Below are 15,363 nucleotides of genomic sequence, written 5' to 3'. Positions count from 1 at the left end.
CCACCTGTACAAAGGTCCAAGGAGATAAATCGCATTTGATTTCTCGATTTTTATAGATCTCAACTTAAGGACATCCATACCGGGACAACATAGAAAACAGATAATGGACTCCTCTTTTATGCTTTAAGCATTCAACAACAAATAATATTCTCATAAGAGATTTTGAGGATTAATGTCCAAGCTGAAACTTCCACCATGATACATGGCTTTGGTTGGTGGCCCAATGTTCTTCTCTAACAACATATGCACACTCAAACCATTTCAACCCATGGCAAATCTCCCTTACTTAGACAAGACGAACATGCATAGCAACTCACATGATATTCAACAAAGGTGTGACAGGATGATGGCGTCCCCAGAAACATGGATACCGCTCAACAAGCAACTTATAAGAACTAAGATACATAAGCGACATATTCATTACCACAATAGTTTTTTAGGCTACTTTCCCATGAGCTATGTATTGCAAAGACAAGGAATGAATTTTTTTAAAGGTAGCACGCAAGCAATTTACTTTGGAATGGCAGAAAAATACCACATATAGGTAGTTATGGTGGACATAAATGGCATAGGTTTTGGCTCAAGGTTTTTGGATGCACGAGAAGCATTCCCTCTCAGTACAATGCTTTGGCTAGCAAGGTTGTTTGAAGCAAACACAAGTATGAACCGGTACAGTAAAAACTTACACAAGAACATATTGCAAGCATTATAAGACTCTACACTGTCTTCCTTGTTGTTCAAACACTTTTACCAGAAAATATCTAGACCTTAGAGAGACCAATCATGCAAACCAAATTTCAACAACAAGCTCTACGGTAGTTCTCCACTAATAGATTTAAACTACATGATGCAAGAGCTTAAACATGATCTACTTGAGAGCTCAAAACAATTTCCAAGTATCAAATTATTCAAGACAATATGAGGCATTTTCTGTTTCCAACCAAATAACAATCAATGCTGAGGCTTTCAGCTTTCGTCATGAATATGAAAGTAAAACGAAGAACACAAGTGTTCAAATGAAAAAGCGGAGCGTGTCTCTCTCCAACACAAGGATTGCTAGGATCCGAATTTATTCAAACATAAACAAAAATAAAAACAAACAGACGCTCCAAGTAAAGCACATAAGATGTGACGGAATTAAAATATAGTTTCACTAGAGGTGACCTGATAAGTTTTTTGATGAAGAAGGGGATGCCTTGGGAATCCCCAAGCTTAGACACTTGAGTCTTCTTGAAATATACAGGGATGAACCATGGGGCATCCCCAAGCTTAGACTTTTCACTCTTCTTGGTCATATCATATCATCCTCCTCTCTTGATCCTTGAAAATTTCCTCCACACCAAACTCAAAACAATCTCATTAGAGGGTTAGTGCATAATCAAAAATTCACATGTTCAGCAAGAACACAATCATTCCCAATACTTCTGGACATTACCCAAGGCTACTGAAATTTAATGCAGCAAAGACATCCACTCAAACACAGTAAAAGAGGCAATGCGAAATAAAATGCAGAATCTGTCAAAACAGAACAGTCCGTAAAGACGAATTTTTTCGAGGCACTTAACTTGCTCAGATGGAAAAGCTCAAAACTAATGAAAGTTGCGTACATATCTAAGGATCACGCATGAATTTTTTCAGAATTGTTAGATTCTTCTACAGAGATAAAAACGTAAATTCTTGACAGCTCAAAATCTGTTTCTGCGCAGAAATCCAAATCTAGTATGAACTTTCTATTAGAGACTTTACTTGGCACAACAATGCAAGAAAATAAAGATACAAAGGTATTGCTACAGTAGTAACAAGCACATTGACTCAAATATAAAACAAAAATTGCAGAAATAAAATAATGGGTTGTCTCCCATAAGCGCTTTTCTTTAACGGCTTTCAGCTAGGCGCAGAAAGTGCAAATCAAGTAATATCAAGAGATGAAGCATCAACAGAGGAGTTTGGAGTTTTCTCAACTATGCATTGTATCTTATCTATGTAAGAAGCTCCTTTTTCATTACTTTTAGGCTTACTATCCTCCTCAAATAAATTTTCAGGAACAATCCAATCAAAATTCTTTTCTAGTGCCTCATGCATTCCTATGAGTTTATAAGGTATTGGTATTTTAATCTTCCCCTCACAATTGGCTTTATTAGTGTATCTTAGCCTATTTTTTCCCTCCTTTCAAGGGTATTTGCAAAATTGGTATAAAAGCCAAGCATCTTATGTTGAATAAAGACTTTCCTAGCTTCTCTAGCTACATCACCAAATTCTTTAAGAAGGGTTTCTAAAACAAAATCTTTCTTCTCTCCTTCTTACATATCACAAAGTGTAAGAAACATGTGTTGCATTATGGATTAAGATTAACAAATCTAGCTTCCAACATGTGCACTAAAGAGGCAGTAGCAATTTCATATTTAGGAGCAAGTTCTACCAAGGATCTATTTTCAAAATCTTCAAACCTACTAACATGAGTGAAAAATTCTTCTATATTATCTCTTCCAATGATAGACCCACTCCCTACCGATATATCTTTCAAAGTGAACTTAGGGTGAAGCATGATGAAATAAACAAAAGTAAACTGATAAATAAAGTAAATGCGAGTAACTAATTTATTTTTGTTTTTGATATAAAGAAATCAAACAAGACAAAGAATAAAATAAAGCAAGACAATAAACAAAGTAAAGAGATTGGGTGTGAGAGACTCCCCTTGCAGCGTGTCTTGATCTCCCCAGCAACGGCGACAGAAAAGTTGCTGCTGGCGTGGGAGGCAGCTCCTTGTGACGGTAAAGCACACATCCGTTGGGAACCCCAAGAGAAAGGTATGATGAGTACATCAGTGAGTTTTCCCTCAGTAAGAAACAAGGTTTATCGAACCAGTAGAAGATGAAGGCCACGTGAAGGTTGTTGGTGAAGGAGTTTAGTGCGGCGCAACACCAGTGATTCTGGCGCCAACGTGGAACCTGCACAACACAATCAAACTACTTTGCCTCAACTTAACAGTGAGGTTGTCAATCTCACCGGCTTGCTGAAAACAAAGGATTAAATGTATGGTGTGGAGAATTATATTTGCTTGCAGAAAACAAAAGAGAACAATGATTGCAGTAGGTTGTATTTCAGATGTAAAAGAATGAACCGGGGTCCACAGTTCACTAGTGGTGTCTCTCCAATAAGATAAATAGCATGTTGGGTGAACAAATTACAGTTGGGCAAATGACAAATAGAGATGCATATACATATCATGATGACTACTATGAGATTTACTTAGGGCATTACGACAAAGAACATAGACCGCCATCCAGCATGCATCTATGCCTAAAAAGTCCACCTTCAGGTTAGCATCCGCACCCCTTCCAGTATTAAGTTGCAAACAACAGACAATTACATTAAGTACTGTGCATAATGTAAACAATACAAATATCCTTAGACAAAGCATTGATGTTTTATCCCTAGTGGCAACAGCACATCCACAACCTTAGGGGTTGCTGTCACTCCCCATTCAATGGAGACATGAACCCACTATCTAGCATAAATACTCCCTCTTGAAGTCACAAGTATCAACTTGGCCAGAGCCTCTACTAGCAACGGAGAGCATGCAAGAACATAAATAAAATATATGATAGATCAATAATCAACTTGACATAGTATTCCATATTCATCGGATCCCAACAAACACAACATGTAGCATTACAAAATAGATGATCCTGATCATGATAGGCAGCTCACAAGATCTAAACATGATAGCACAAGAGGAGAAGACAACCATCTAGCTACTGCTATGGACCCGTAGTCCAAGGATGAACTACTCACACATCAGTCCGGAGGCGGGCATGGTGATGTAGAGCCCTCCGGTGATGATTCCCCTCTCCGGCAGGATGCCAGAGGCGATCTTCTGAACTCCCCGAGATGGGGTTGACGGCGGCGGCGTCTCTAGAACTTTTCTCGTATCGTGGCTCTCGGTACTAGGGTTTTCGCGACGGAAGGAATAAATAGGCGAAGGGGCAGCGTCGGGGGGCGCCCGAGGGGCCCACCCCATAGGCCGGCGTGGCCAGAGGTGGGGCCGCGCCGCCATATGGTGTGGCCGCCTCGCGTCCCCTCTTCGTCTCCTCTTCGGTGTTCTGGAAGGCTCCGTGGAAAATAGGACCGTGGGCTTTTGTTTCGTCCAATTCCGAGAATATTCGTAAACTAACTTTTCTGAAATCAAAAACAGCAGAAAACAGGAACTAGCACTGTGACATCTTGTTAATAGGTTAGTCCTGGAAAATGCATAAAAACATTATAAAGTATGACTAAAACATGTTGATATTGTCATAAAACTAGCATGGAACATAAGAAATTATAGATACGTTGGAGACGTATCAGACCTCTAGCCGCCCGTTCGATCATCGATGTCGTCTCTGGATCATCGTAGGAATGCACGACGAAGAGGGGTAAGGACTGATTTTCCTGTTGTCCAAGCTGGGCCATACATAGCTCGGGTCCATGTTTATTTTACCCTAATACATCACTACTAAAACCTCTCAACGGCACCGACCGGGTCCTGAGCCGCGCCGGCTGAACACCCAAACCCACGGAACAATAACAGGATCATAACTAATGTGAGATCCCTGCATAACTGACCATCCGCTCGTATATCTGGTGTCTAACGCATACAGGTAACGGCGAACATGCTCGTTTTCCTCTCTAATGCGCTGAGCTACGACCTCCTGCGGGGACGGCTCCCACTGAAATTATCGTGGCCCACGCGACCTCCACCAGAGAATATCCGGGTCGACGACGGGACCTGGATTCCGCACCAAGGTGCGCGCCCCGGATGATAACATCTCCCAGTGCCACCCAGGCGGAGCCCAGTCCCAAACCTCCGCCATCAGCAGCATCTGGTCCACAACGGTCCTAGCTCCAGGACGCGGCGGGCGGGGCATCGTAGCTATACAGGCTAAAAAAATATAATATTTAATTTGAATAACTTATTTCTAACAAATATTACTACTTTTCACTAATTTTTTCTAACATATACATTTTTATCTAACAAATTTTTCTAACTATAATTTTCACTGCTTTTTCTAACAGATAAATTTTTATCTAACAAATACTTCTAACTAATTTTTCAAACTAATATTTGTAACTAATTTTGCTAACTATTGTTTCTAACTAATATAAATTTCCCTATTTTTTATATAACACATTTTTTCTAATTAACTATACTAACAATATGCTAACCACTACTCCCTCTGTTCTTTTTATAATGCCTATAGATTTTTGGCATTTGTTTCAGAATATAAGGTTGTAGCTTGTCTTTTTTTTCAATTACCCCCTCTACCGGTCAGCTCCCGCACGACATGCATGAAAAAAATCCATACAAAAGAGAAACAATTAATTGGGATTCCTAATGCATGACCTCAACGATTCCTTAGATTTATGAAGTATTATTTTTCTTTTCTTAATAGTAGAACTTGGCTGTACATATATGGAGAGTCAACTAGAGAGATTTGTAGGATTTGTTATTTTAATTTAGGAAGTTTTCTATTTTCCTCATTTTACTCTGATCTCAAATCGTTAAACCAGGGGGTCTTATGTAAAGATTACTCTTGCGCTAATTTCCGTGCCAAAAAACTATAGCCACTATAGAATGGAACGGAGGGAGTATATACTAACAATATATACTAACAACTATACTAATTAACAACTATACTAACAATTTTCCCAATTAACTATACTAACAATATACTAATTAACATATATACACTAATTAACAAATATAAATAACAATAATACATGAGTAAAATAAAAAATTAAGGGGGAGGCCGGCCGGGCCGGCGCCTCACCTTGCCGGCAGAGGAGGCGGCGGCGTCGACTGGTGGGGGTGGAGGCGTCGTGCGGCCGGCGGCAGTGGTCGAGGAGGAAGGCAGAGGGTGGCCGACGCGCGCGGGCGACGCAGGCGGCGACGGGTGGAGAAGAGGAGGCGGAGGGCGGCTGCGCACGGCGATGACGGTGGCGGTGGTGTGCGTGGCGGCGACAGAGCGTGGCGGGAGCGCGGCAGCCTGGCAGCGTCCTGTGCGCTTCGTCTCCGCGGGATTGATCTCCGCGGAGACGAAGTGTAAGAGTTATAGCCCCCCTTTGGTCCCGGTTCGTGCCACGAACCGGGACAAAAGGCCCATTTTCGCTGTGTTTTTCGGTGCGCGCGCAAAATAGGCCTTTAGTCCCGGTTCATGGCACGAACCGGGACCAAAGGCAAATTTGTATGTGCCCTTTCAAATTATTTTCGTTTCCCGCCTTATTTCAAATCAAAAAATGTCATATGATATATCAAAATGTTCAGAAAAGAAATCTCTATCTAATAAAAGTATAATTTACATATGAATTTGAATATGAATTTGAATAACTTATGAATTTGAATTTGAAGCCATGTACCAAAGTGTCGGCGGGATAAGGACATGCGGGCAACCGTTAGGACATCTCCAGCGACACGACGCAAACGGACGCTGAGCAACCGTTTGCATCCGCCAGGCCGAAAAATGCGTCTGGTACCACCTCCAGCGGGGCGACGCAAAGTGACCGGGCCGTCCGCGGCAACGCAAACCTGGCTGAAATATGCGCCTAGGTTGAATCTCTGCGGATGCGCAAAGTGTCAGCTCGCGTCTCGCGAACGTTTCGTCTGGCCCGCCTGGCAGTGACCCAGTGTCGATGCGTCTTCTCCGCTAGTACTGGTGCCGAGGCGTCGCTTCGGCAGTCTGCGGCCGCGTAAATGGCGATGCCTCGCCTTGCCTCCGATCTATATAAATAGGGGTGCGAGCATCTCATCTCCTCCCCACAAAACCCTAGTTGCCGCACAACCACCACCGTAGCGCCGCTACCGCTCAGACTCGACCGGAGCCACCATGAGCAGCGCCAACCGCGGCCAGGCTGCCGCGCCTCCACCTCCACCTCCCACTCCACCTCCTCCAGCCTCGAGCTCCGACGAGGATTTCGATTTCGACGATAGCACCGACCTCCTCCACCCGGTCAGGGACGCCGAGGCCCTGGCTGAAGCGGAGAAGGAAGCAGAGGAGGAGCGGGCGGCCCATGCGGCGGTCGACGCCGAGCTGGAACAGCGCAGGGTGGCCGCCGCCGCAGATGCAGAGGACTCCGACTCTGACATATCAGGGTCTTCCGATGACCCTGATTCGCCTACCCCGGAGGAGAGGGCGGCGGATCAGAGGGCTATAGTCGAGTCCTTCGAGAAGCTCAAGGACGCCGCCGCCAACGTGAGGCTGCAACAGTTCTTGCAAGAGGACGTGGCGGCGCACCGAGCCATAGCGGCCGCACGGGAGGCGGAGGAGAAGCAGGCGAGGGAGCGACGCAACAATGGTGCCGACCCATCAGGCCCGCCGGTGGATGTTTCTTTTTCTATTTTCTTTTTCTTACGGGAGGAAAAGTACATAGCTCAACTGAAAATTAAGATACATGGAAAAATAAGTCACAATTGGCCGAACTTATTTTCAAATGTTAACTCGTGCCTAGCCCTATAAACATCGCCACTGTAGTCGTCGTAGTCGTTGACGTCGTTGTCGCTGGCATCGGGGTCGCGGTAGTCGAACCTCAACGGGTGAGCACGCGTGGGCTAGGAATGAGGGTAGCGCAGGCGCGGCCCACGGTAGGCCATGACGCTCTGGAGAGTCCGGCCGCGCCACCACAGGCGATGACCGGCCTCGTTGAAGTTTGAAGGAGGCGGGCCGTCCTCCTCGTGCCTGGCAAGCGCACTCTCATGTCGATTGATGAAGAAGCCGTCCCAAGTCGGGCTGTAGTCGGGATGCCACTAGGGATTCCTCCGTTGCTATGGCGTGAGCTCAAAGTAGTAGTGGTTCGTGATGGCCATCTGGCGCGCGACACCTAGAGGGACAGGAGGGACCGGTACGCCTCCGACGCTCAGCATCCAGCCGGTGGGGACGCGGTAGCTGATACGTCTCCAACGTATCGATAATTTCTTATGTTCCATGCCACTTTATTGATGATACCTACATGTTTTATGCACATTATATGTCATATTTATGCATTTTCTGGAACTAACCTATTAACGAGATGCCGAAGAGCCGATTGCTTGTTTTCTCGCTGTTTTTGGTTTCAGAAATCCTAGTAAGGAAATATTCTCGGAATTGGACGAAATCTTCGCCCAGGGTCCTATTTTTGCACGGAGCTTCCAGAAGACCGAAGAGGGAAGGAAGTGGGGCCACGAGGCGCCGTCACCATAGGGCGGCGCGGCCCTGGCTCTGGCCACGCCGACCTATGGTGTGGGGCCCTCGTGTGGCCCCCCCACGTTGCCCTTCCGCCTACAAATAGCCTCCGTCGCGAAACCCCCAGTACCGAGAGCCACGATACGGAAAACCTTCCAGAGATGCCGCCGCCGCGAATCCCATCTCGGGGGATTCAGGAGATCGCCTCCGGCACCCTGCCGGAGAGGGGATTCATCTCCCGGAGGACTCTTCATCGCCATGATCGCCTCCGGAGTGATGAGTGAGTAGTTCACCCCTGGACCATGGGTCCATAGCAGTAGCTAGATGGTCGTCTTCTCCTAATTGTGCTTCATTGTTGGATCTTGTGAGCTGCCTAACATGATCAAGATCATCTATCTGTAATACTATATGTTGTGTTTGTCGGGATCCGATGGATAGAGAATACTTTGTTATGGTGATTATCAATCTATTTGTTTATGTGTTGTTTATGATCTTGCATGCTCTCCGTTATTAGTAGAGGCTCTGGCCAAGTTTCTACTCTTAACTCCAAGAGGGAGTATTTATGCTCGATAGTGGGTTCATGCCTTCATTGACACCTGGGACAGTGACGTAAAGTTCTAAGGTTGTGATGTGATGTTGCCACTAGGGATAAAACATTGATTCTATGTCTAAGGATGTAGTTGTCGATTACATTACGCACCATACTTAATGCAATTGTCTGTTGCTTAGCAACTTAATACTGAATGGGGTTCGGATGATAACCTGAAGGTGGACTTTTTAGGCATAGATGCAGTTGGATGGCTTGTGAATGGTAGATCTAATGTTGATCCAAATAATGTTCCTTTAGCTTCATTGGTTGCTCAAGAAGAAAATGTTGATGTGAATTTCATTAAAAATAATAATTTCAACAACAATGCTTATAGGAACAACTCTGGTAATAACTATAGGCCATATCCTTCTGCTAATGGTAATGGTTATGGTAATTCTTATGGGAATTCTTACAACAATAATAGGAGTGTACCCTCTGGTCTTGAAGCTATTCTTAAAGAATTTATTAGTACACAAACTGCTTTTAACAAATCTGTTGAGGAAAAGCTTGATAAAATTGATACTATTGCTTCTAGAGTTGATAGACTTGCCTCTGATGTTAATCTTTTAAATTTGAAAGTTATGCCTAATAATGATATTGATAATAAGATTACTACTACAGCAAATGCCATCCAAGTTAGAGTTAATGAGAATATAAGATTAATGGCTGAATTGCGTGCTAGGTGGGATAGAGAAGAAAATGAAAAACTAGCTAAAGAGAATAATGTAGCTAAAGTTTGGACTATTACCAACACTAGTAATGCTAATTCTTCACATGTTGCTGCACCTCCTACTATCAATGGTAAAATAATTGGTGTTGGCAATGTCTCTACTTCTAGTGCAAAGCGTACAAAACTGCTCGAAATTGCTAAAACTCGCTGAAACTCGCTTGTGATAAAGCTCGCTGAAATTTTTTCCAACCTTGGGAACAATGATCCCATTGCTGTAGCTCATAATGATTTAGATTTTGATGATTGCCACATCTCTGAAGTTATAAAGTTCTTACAAAAACTTGCTAAAAGTCCTAATGCTAGTGCTATAAATTTAGCCTTTACAAAACATATTACAAATGCTCTCATAAAAGCTAGAGAAGAGAAACTAAAACTTGAAACTTCTATTCCTAGAAAGTTAGAAGATGGTTGGGAGCCCATCATTAAAATGAAATTCAATGACTTTGAATGTAATGCTTTATGTGATCTTGGTGCAAGTATTTCGTTATGCCTAAAAAGATTTATGATATGCTTGACTTGCCACCATTGAAGAATTGTTATTTGGATGTTAATCTTGCCGATAATGTTAAAAAGAAACCTTTGGGGAGGATTGATAATGTGCACATTACGGTTAACAATAACCTTGTCCCCGTTGATTTTGTTGTCTTGGATATCGAATGCAATGCATCTTGTCCTATTGTGTTGGGAAGACCTTTTCTTCGAACTCGTTGGTGCTTGTTATTGATATGAGGGAAGGTAATATTAAATATCAATTTCCTCTCAAGAAAGGTATGGAACACTTCCCTAGAAAGAGAATGAAGTTGCCTTTTGATTCTATTATTAGAACAAGTTATGATGTTGATGCTTCTACTCTCGATGTTACTTGATTTGCACTTTCTGCGCCTAGCTGAAAGGCGTTAAAGAAAAGCGCTTATGGGAGACAACCCATGTTTTTATTACAGTACTTTGTTTTATATTTGAGTCTTGGAAGTTGTTTACTACTGTAGCAACCTCTTCTTATCATGTTTTTGTGCCAAGTAAAGTTTCTATGTTATAGTTGATGTTATATTTGGGATCGCTGCGCAGAAACAGCAATGTTGTCTGTCCCGAATCTGGGCACAGGCCTCTGTAGAAAATTCGAAAAAATCTGCCAATTTACGAGCGTGATCCTCAGATATGTACGCAACTTTTATTAGTTTTGAGTTTTTCCATTTGACCAAGTCTGGTGCCAGCTTTAAATTCGTCTTTACGGACTGTTCTGTTTTTGACAGATTCTGCCTTTTATTTTGCATTGCCTCTTTTGCTATGTTGGATTCATTTCTTTGATCCATTAATGTCCAGTAGCTTTATGCAATGTCCAGAAGTGTAAAGAATGATTGTGTCACCTCTGAATGTGTGAATTATTAATTGTGCACTAACCCTCTAATGAGTTTGCTTGAAGTTTGGTGTGAAGGAAGTTTTCAAGGGTCAAGAGAGGAGAATGATATACTATGATCAAGAGGAGTGAAAGCTCTAAGCTTGGGGATGCCCCCGTGGTTCACCCCTGCATATTTTAAGAAGACTCAAGCGTCTAAGCTTGGGGATGCCCAAGGCATCCCCTTCTTCATCGACAACATCATCAGGTTCCTCCCCTGAAACTATATTTTTATTCAATCACATCTTGTGTTCTTTACTTGGAGCGTCGGTTTGTTTTTGTTTTTGTTTTTGTTTGAATAAAATGGATCCTAGCATTCACTTTGTAGGAGAGAGACACGCTCCGTTGTTGCATATGGACAAATATGTCCTTAGGCTTTACTCATAATGTTCAAGGCGAAGTTTCTTCTTCGTTAAATTGTTATATGGTTGGAATTGGAAAATGCTACATGTAGTAATTCTAAAATGTCTTGGATAATGTGATACTTGGCAATTGTTTTGTTCATGTTTAAGCTCTTGCATCATATGCTTTGTACCCATTAGTGAAGAAATACATAGAGCTTGCTGAAATTTGATTTGCATATTTGGTCTCTCTAAGGTCTAGATAATATCTAGTATTGAGTTTTGAACAACAAGGAAGACGGTGTAGAGTCTTATAATGTTTACAATATGTCTTTTATGTGAGTTTTGCTGCACCGGTTCATCCTTGAGTTTGCTTCAAATAACCTTGCTAGCCTAAACCTTGTATCGAGAGGGAATACTTCTCATGCATCCAAAATCCTTGAGCCAACTACTATGCCATTTGTGTCCACCATACCTACCTACTACATGGTATTTCTCCGCCATTCCAAAGTAAATGGCTTGAGTGCTACCTTTAAAATTCCATCATTCACCTTTGCAATATATAGCTCATGGGACAAGATAGCCTTAAAAACTATCGTAGTATTGAATATGTACTTATGCACTTTATCTTTTATTAAGTTGCTTGTTGTGCGATAACCATGCTTCTGGGGAACGCCATCAACTATTGTTGAATATCATGTGAGTTGCTATGCATGTCCGTCTTGTCTGAAGGATCTATCATTTTAGTGATTGGAGCATGCAAAATTGTTAGAGAAGAACATTGGGCCGCTAACTAAAGCCACGAATCATGGTTGAAGTTTCAGTTTTGGACATATATCCTCAATCTCATATGAGAACAATAATCATTGCTACATGCTTATGCATTTAAGAGGAGTCCATTATCTGTTGTCCATGTTGTCCCGGTATGGATGTCTAAGTTGAGAATAATCAAAAGCGAGAAATCCAAAATGCGAGCATTCTCCTTAGACCTTTGTACAGGCGGCATGGAGGTACCCCTTTGTGACACTTGGTTTAAACATGGCATGCAAAGATCCGGTAGTCCAAGCTAAGTAGGACGAGGTGCGGGCACTATTAGTATACTATGCATGAGGCTTGCAACTTGTAAGATATAATTTACATAACTCATATGCTTTATTACTACCGTTGACAAAATTGTTTCATGTTTTCAAAATAAAAGCTCTAGCACAAATACAACAATCGATGCTTTCCTCTTTGAAGGACCTTTCTTTTACTTTTATTGTTGAGTCAGTTTACCTATCTCCCTCCACCTTAAGAAGCAAACACTTGTGTGAACTGTGCGTTGATTCCTACATACTTGCATATTGCACTTGTTATATTACTTTATGTTGACAATATCCATGAGATATACATGTTATAAGTTGAAAGCAACCGCTAAAACTTAATCTTCCTATGTGTTGCTTCAACACCTTTACTTTGATTTATTGCTTTATGAGTTAACTCTTATGCAAGACTTATTGATGCTTGTCTTGAAGTACTATTCATGAAAAGTCTTTGCTATATGATTCACTTGTTTACTCATGTAATTACCTTTGTTTTGATCGCTGCATTCATTACATATGTTTACAAATAGTATGATCAAGATTATAATGGCATGTCACTTCGAAATTATCTTTGTTATCGTTTTACCCGCTCGGGACGAGCAGTAACTAAGCTTGGGGATGCTGATACGTCTCCAACGTATCGATAATTTCTTATGTTCCATGCCACTTTATTGATGATACCTACATGTTTTATGCACATTATATGTCATATTTATGCATTTTCCGGAACTAACCTATTAACGAGATGCCGAAGAGCCGCTTGTTGTTTTCTGCTGTTTTTGGTTTCGTAAATCCTAGTAAGGAAATATTCTCGGAATTGGACGAAATCTTCGCCCGTGGTCCTATTTTTGCACGGAGCTTCCAGAAGACCGAAGAGGGAAGGAAGTGGGGCCACGAGGCGCCGTCACCATAGGGCGGCGCGGCCCAGGCCCTGGCCGCGCCGACCTATGGTGTGGGGCCCTCGTGTGGCCCCCCACGTTGCCCTTCCTCCTACAAATAGCCTCCGTCGCGAAACCCCCAGTACCGAGAGCCACGATACGGAAAACCTTCCAGAGACGCCGCCGCCGCGAATCCCATCTCGGGGGATTCAGGAGATCGCATCCGGCACCCTGCCGGAGAGGGGATTCATCTCCCGGAGGACTCTTCATCGCCATGATCGCCTCCGGAGTGATGAGTGAGTAGTTCACCCCTGGACCATGGGTCCATAGCAGTAGCTAGATGGTCGTCTTCTCCTAATTGTGCTTCATTGTTGGATCTTGTGAGCTGCCTAACATGATCAAGATCATCTATCTGTAATACTATATGTTGTGTTTGTCGGGATCCGATGGATAGAGAATACTATGTTATGGTGATTATCAATCTATTTGTTTATGTGTTGTTTATGATCTTGCATGCTCTCCGTTATTAGTAGAGGCTCGGCCAAGTTTGTACTCTTAACTCCAAGAGGGAGTATTTATGCTCGATAGTGGGTTCATGCCTTCATTGACACTCGGGACAGATGATGAGAAAGTTCTAAGGTTGTGATGTGCTCGTTGCCACTAGGGATAAAACATTGATTCTATGTCTAAGGATGTAGTTGTCGATTACATTACGCACCATACTTAATGCAATTGTCCGTTGCTTAGCAACTTAATACCGAATGGGGTTCGGATGATAACTCGAAGGTGGACTTTTTAGGCATAGATGCAGTTGGATGGCGGTCTATGTACTTTGTCGTAATGCCCAATTAAATCTCACTATATTTATCATATCATGTACATGCATTGTTATGCCCTTCTCTATTTGTCAATTGCCCGACTGTAATTTGTTCACCCAACATGCTTTTATCTTATGGGAGAGACACCTCTAGTGAACTGTGGACCCCGGTCCTATTCTTTACATAGCATACAATTTACTGCAATACTTGTTTTACTGTTTTCTTGCAAACAATCATCTTCCACTCGATACGCTTAATCCTTTGTTACAGCAAGCCGGTGAGATTGACAACCTCACTGTTTCGTTGGGGCAAAGTACTTTGGTTTTGTTGTGCAGATTCCACGTTGGCGCCGGAATCCCTGTTGTTGCGCCGCATCACATTTCGCCACCATCAACCTTTAATGTGCTTCTTGGCTCCTCCTGGTTCGATAAACCTTGGTTTCTTTCTGAGGGAAAACTTGCCACTGTGCGCATCATACCTTCCTCTTGGGGTTCCCAACGGACGTGTACATTTACGCGCATCAGTAGCCCAGCGGGCAGGGGTAGTTCGAGGAGCAAAGCGCCGCCGCCTCCCGAGGGGTTAGAGATACGATGGAAGCCATGTGAGAGATCTGAGTCTAGATGTGATATGAAAATGGAGTCCAAGCCTACATATATATAGTGAAAATGGCGGGAAGATGGAGGCGGGAAGCGGTGGAAAGCGCGGGAAGAAAATAGGCGGGAACGCAGTGGTTCGTCTCTATACCCAAGATTGTTGAGATCCACTGTTGTCATTCCATACAACTTGTCTACCTGAACCCCGCCTCTTGTTTTCTTGACCCAATTTGCACCTAAACAAAGGGACCTTAAAAGAAGGTCCATAGTCAAGTTCCCATATCTCCTCTATGTAACCATAATATGTGTCATTTGGGCCTTTGTTGTTTATTGCATCAAAGCGGACACCACTGTTTTGGTTGGTGCTCTTTTTATCTTGGGCGATCGTGTAAAATGTATTCCCATTTGTCTCGTACCCTTGGAAAGTCAATACAGTCGAAGATGGTGTCTGGGCCAACAAGTACAGCTGATCTCCAATATTGGTGTCATTCATGAGATGCTTTTGCAACCAACCGCCGGAAGTCAACATGTGTTCACGTGTAATCCAATCGTTCGACTGCCCCGGGTTCTGGGAGCGTACAAAATTCTTGTGTACATTGATATACGGAGCCACCAAGGTGGAACTTTGTAGAAATGTGTAGTGTGCTTGAGTGAAAGAAATCTCGTCCCTACATATCATTGATTTCCTTCCTGGTGTGCCTTTTCCATTTAGTCTCCCCTCATGTCGCGATTCAGGAACACCAA

The sequence above is a fragment of the Lolium rigidum genome, chromosome 5 (assembly GCF_022539505.1).
Source record: "Lolium rigidum isolate FL_2022 chromosome 5, APGP_CSIRO_Lrig_0.1, whole genome shotgun sequence".
NCBI classification, from domain to species: domain Eukaryota; kingdom Viridiplantae; phylum Streptophyta; class Magnoliopsida; order Poales; family Poaceae; genus Lolium; species Lolium rigidum.
The sequence above is the reverse complement of the archived record's forward strand: the minus strand, read 5'-3'. Positions refer to the sequence as shown.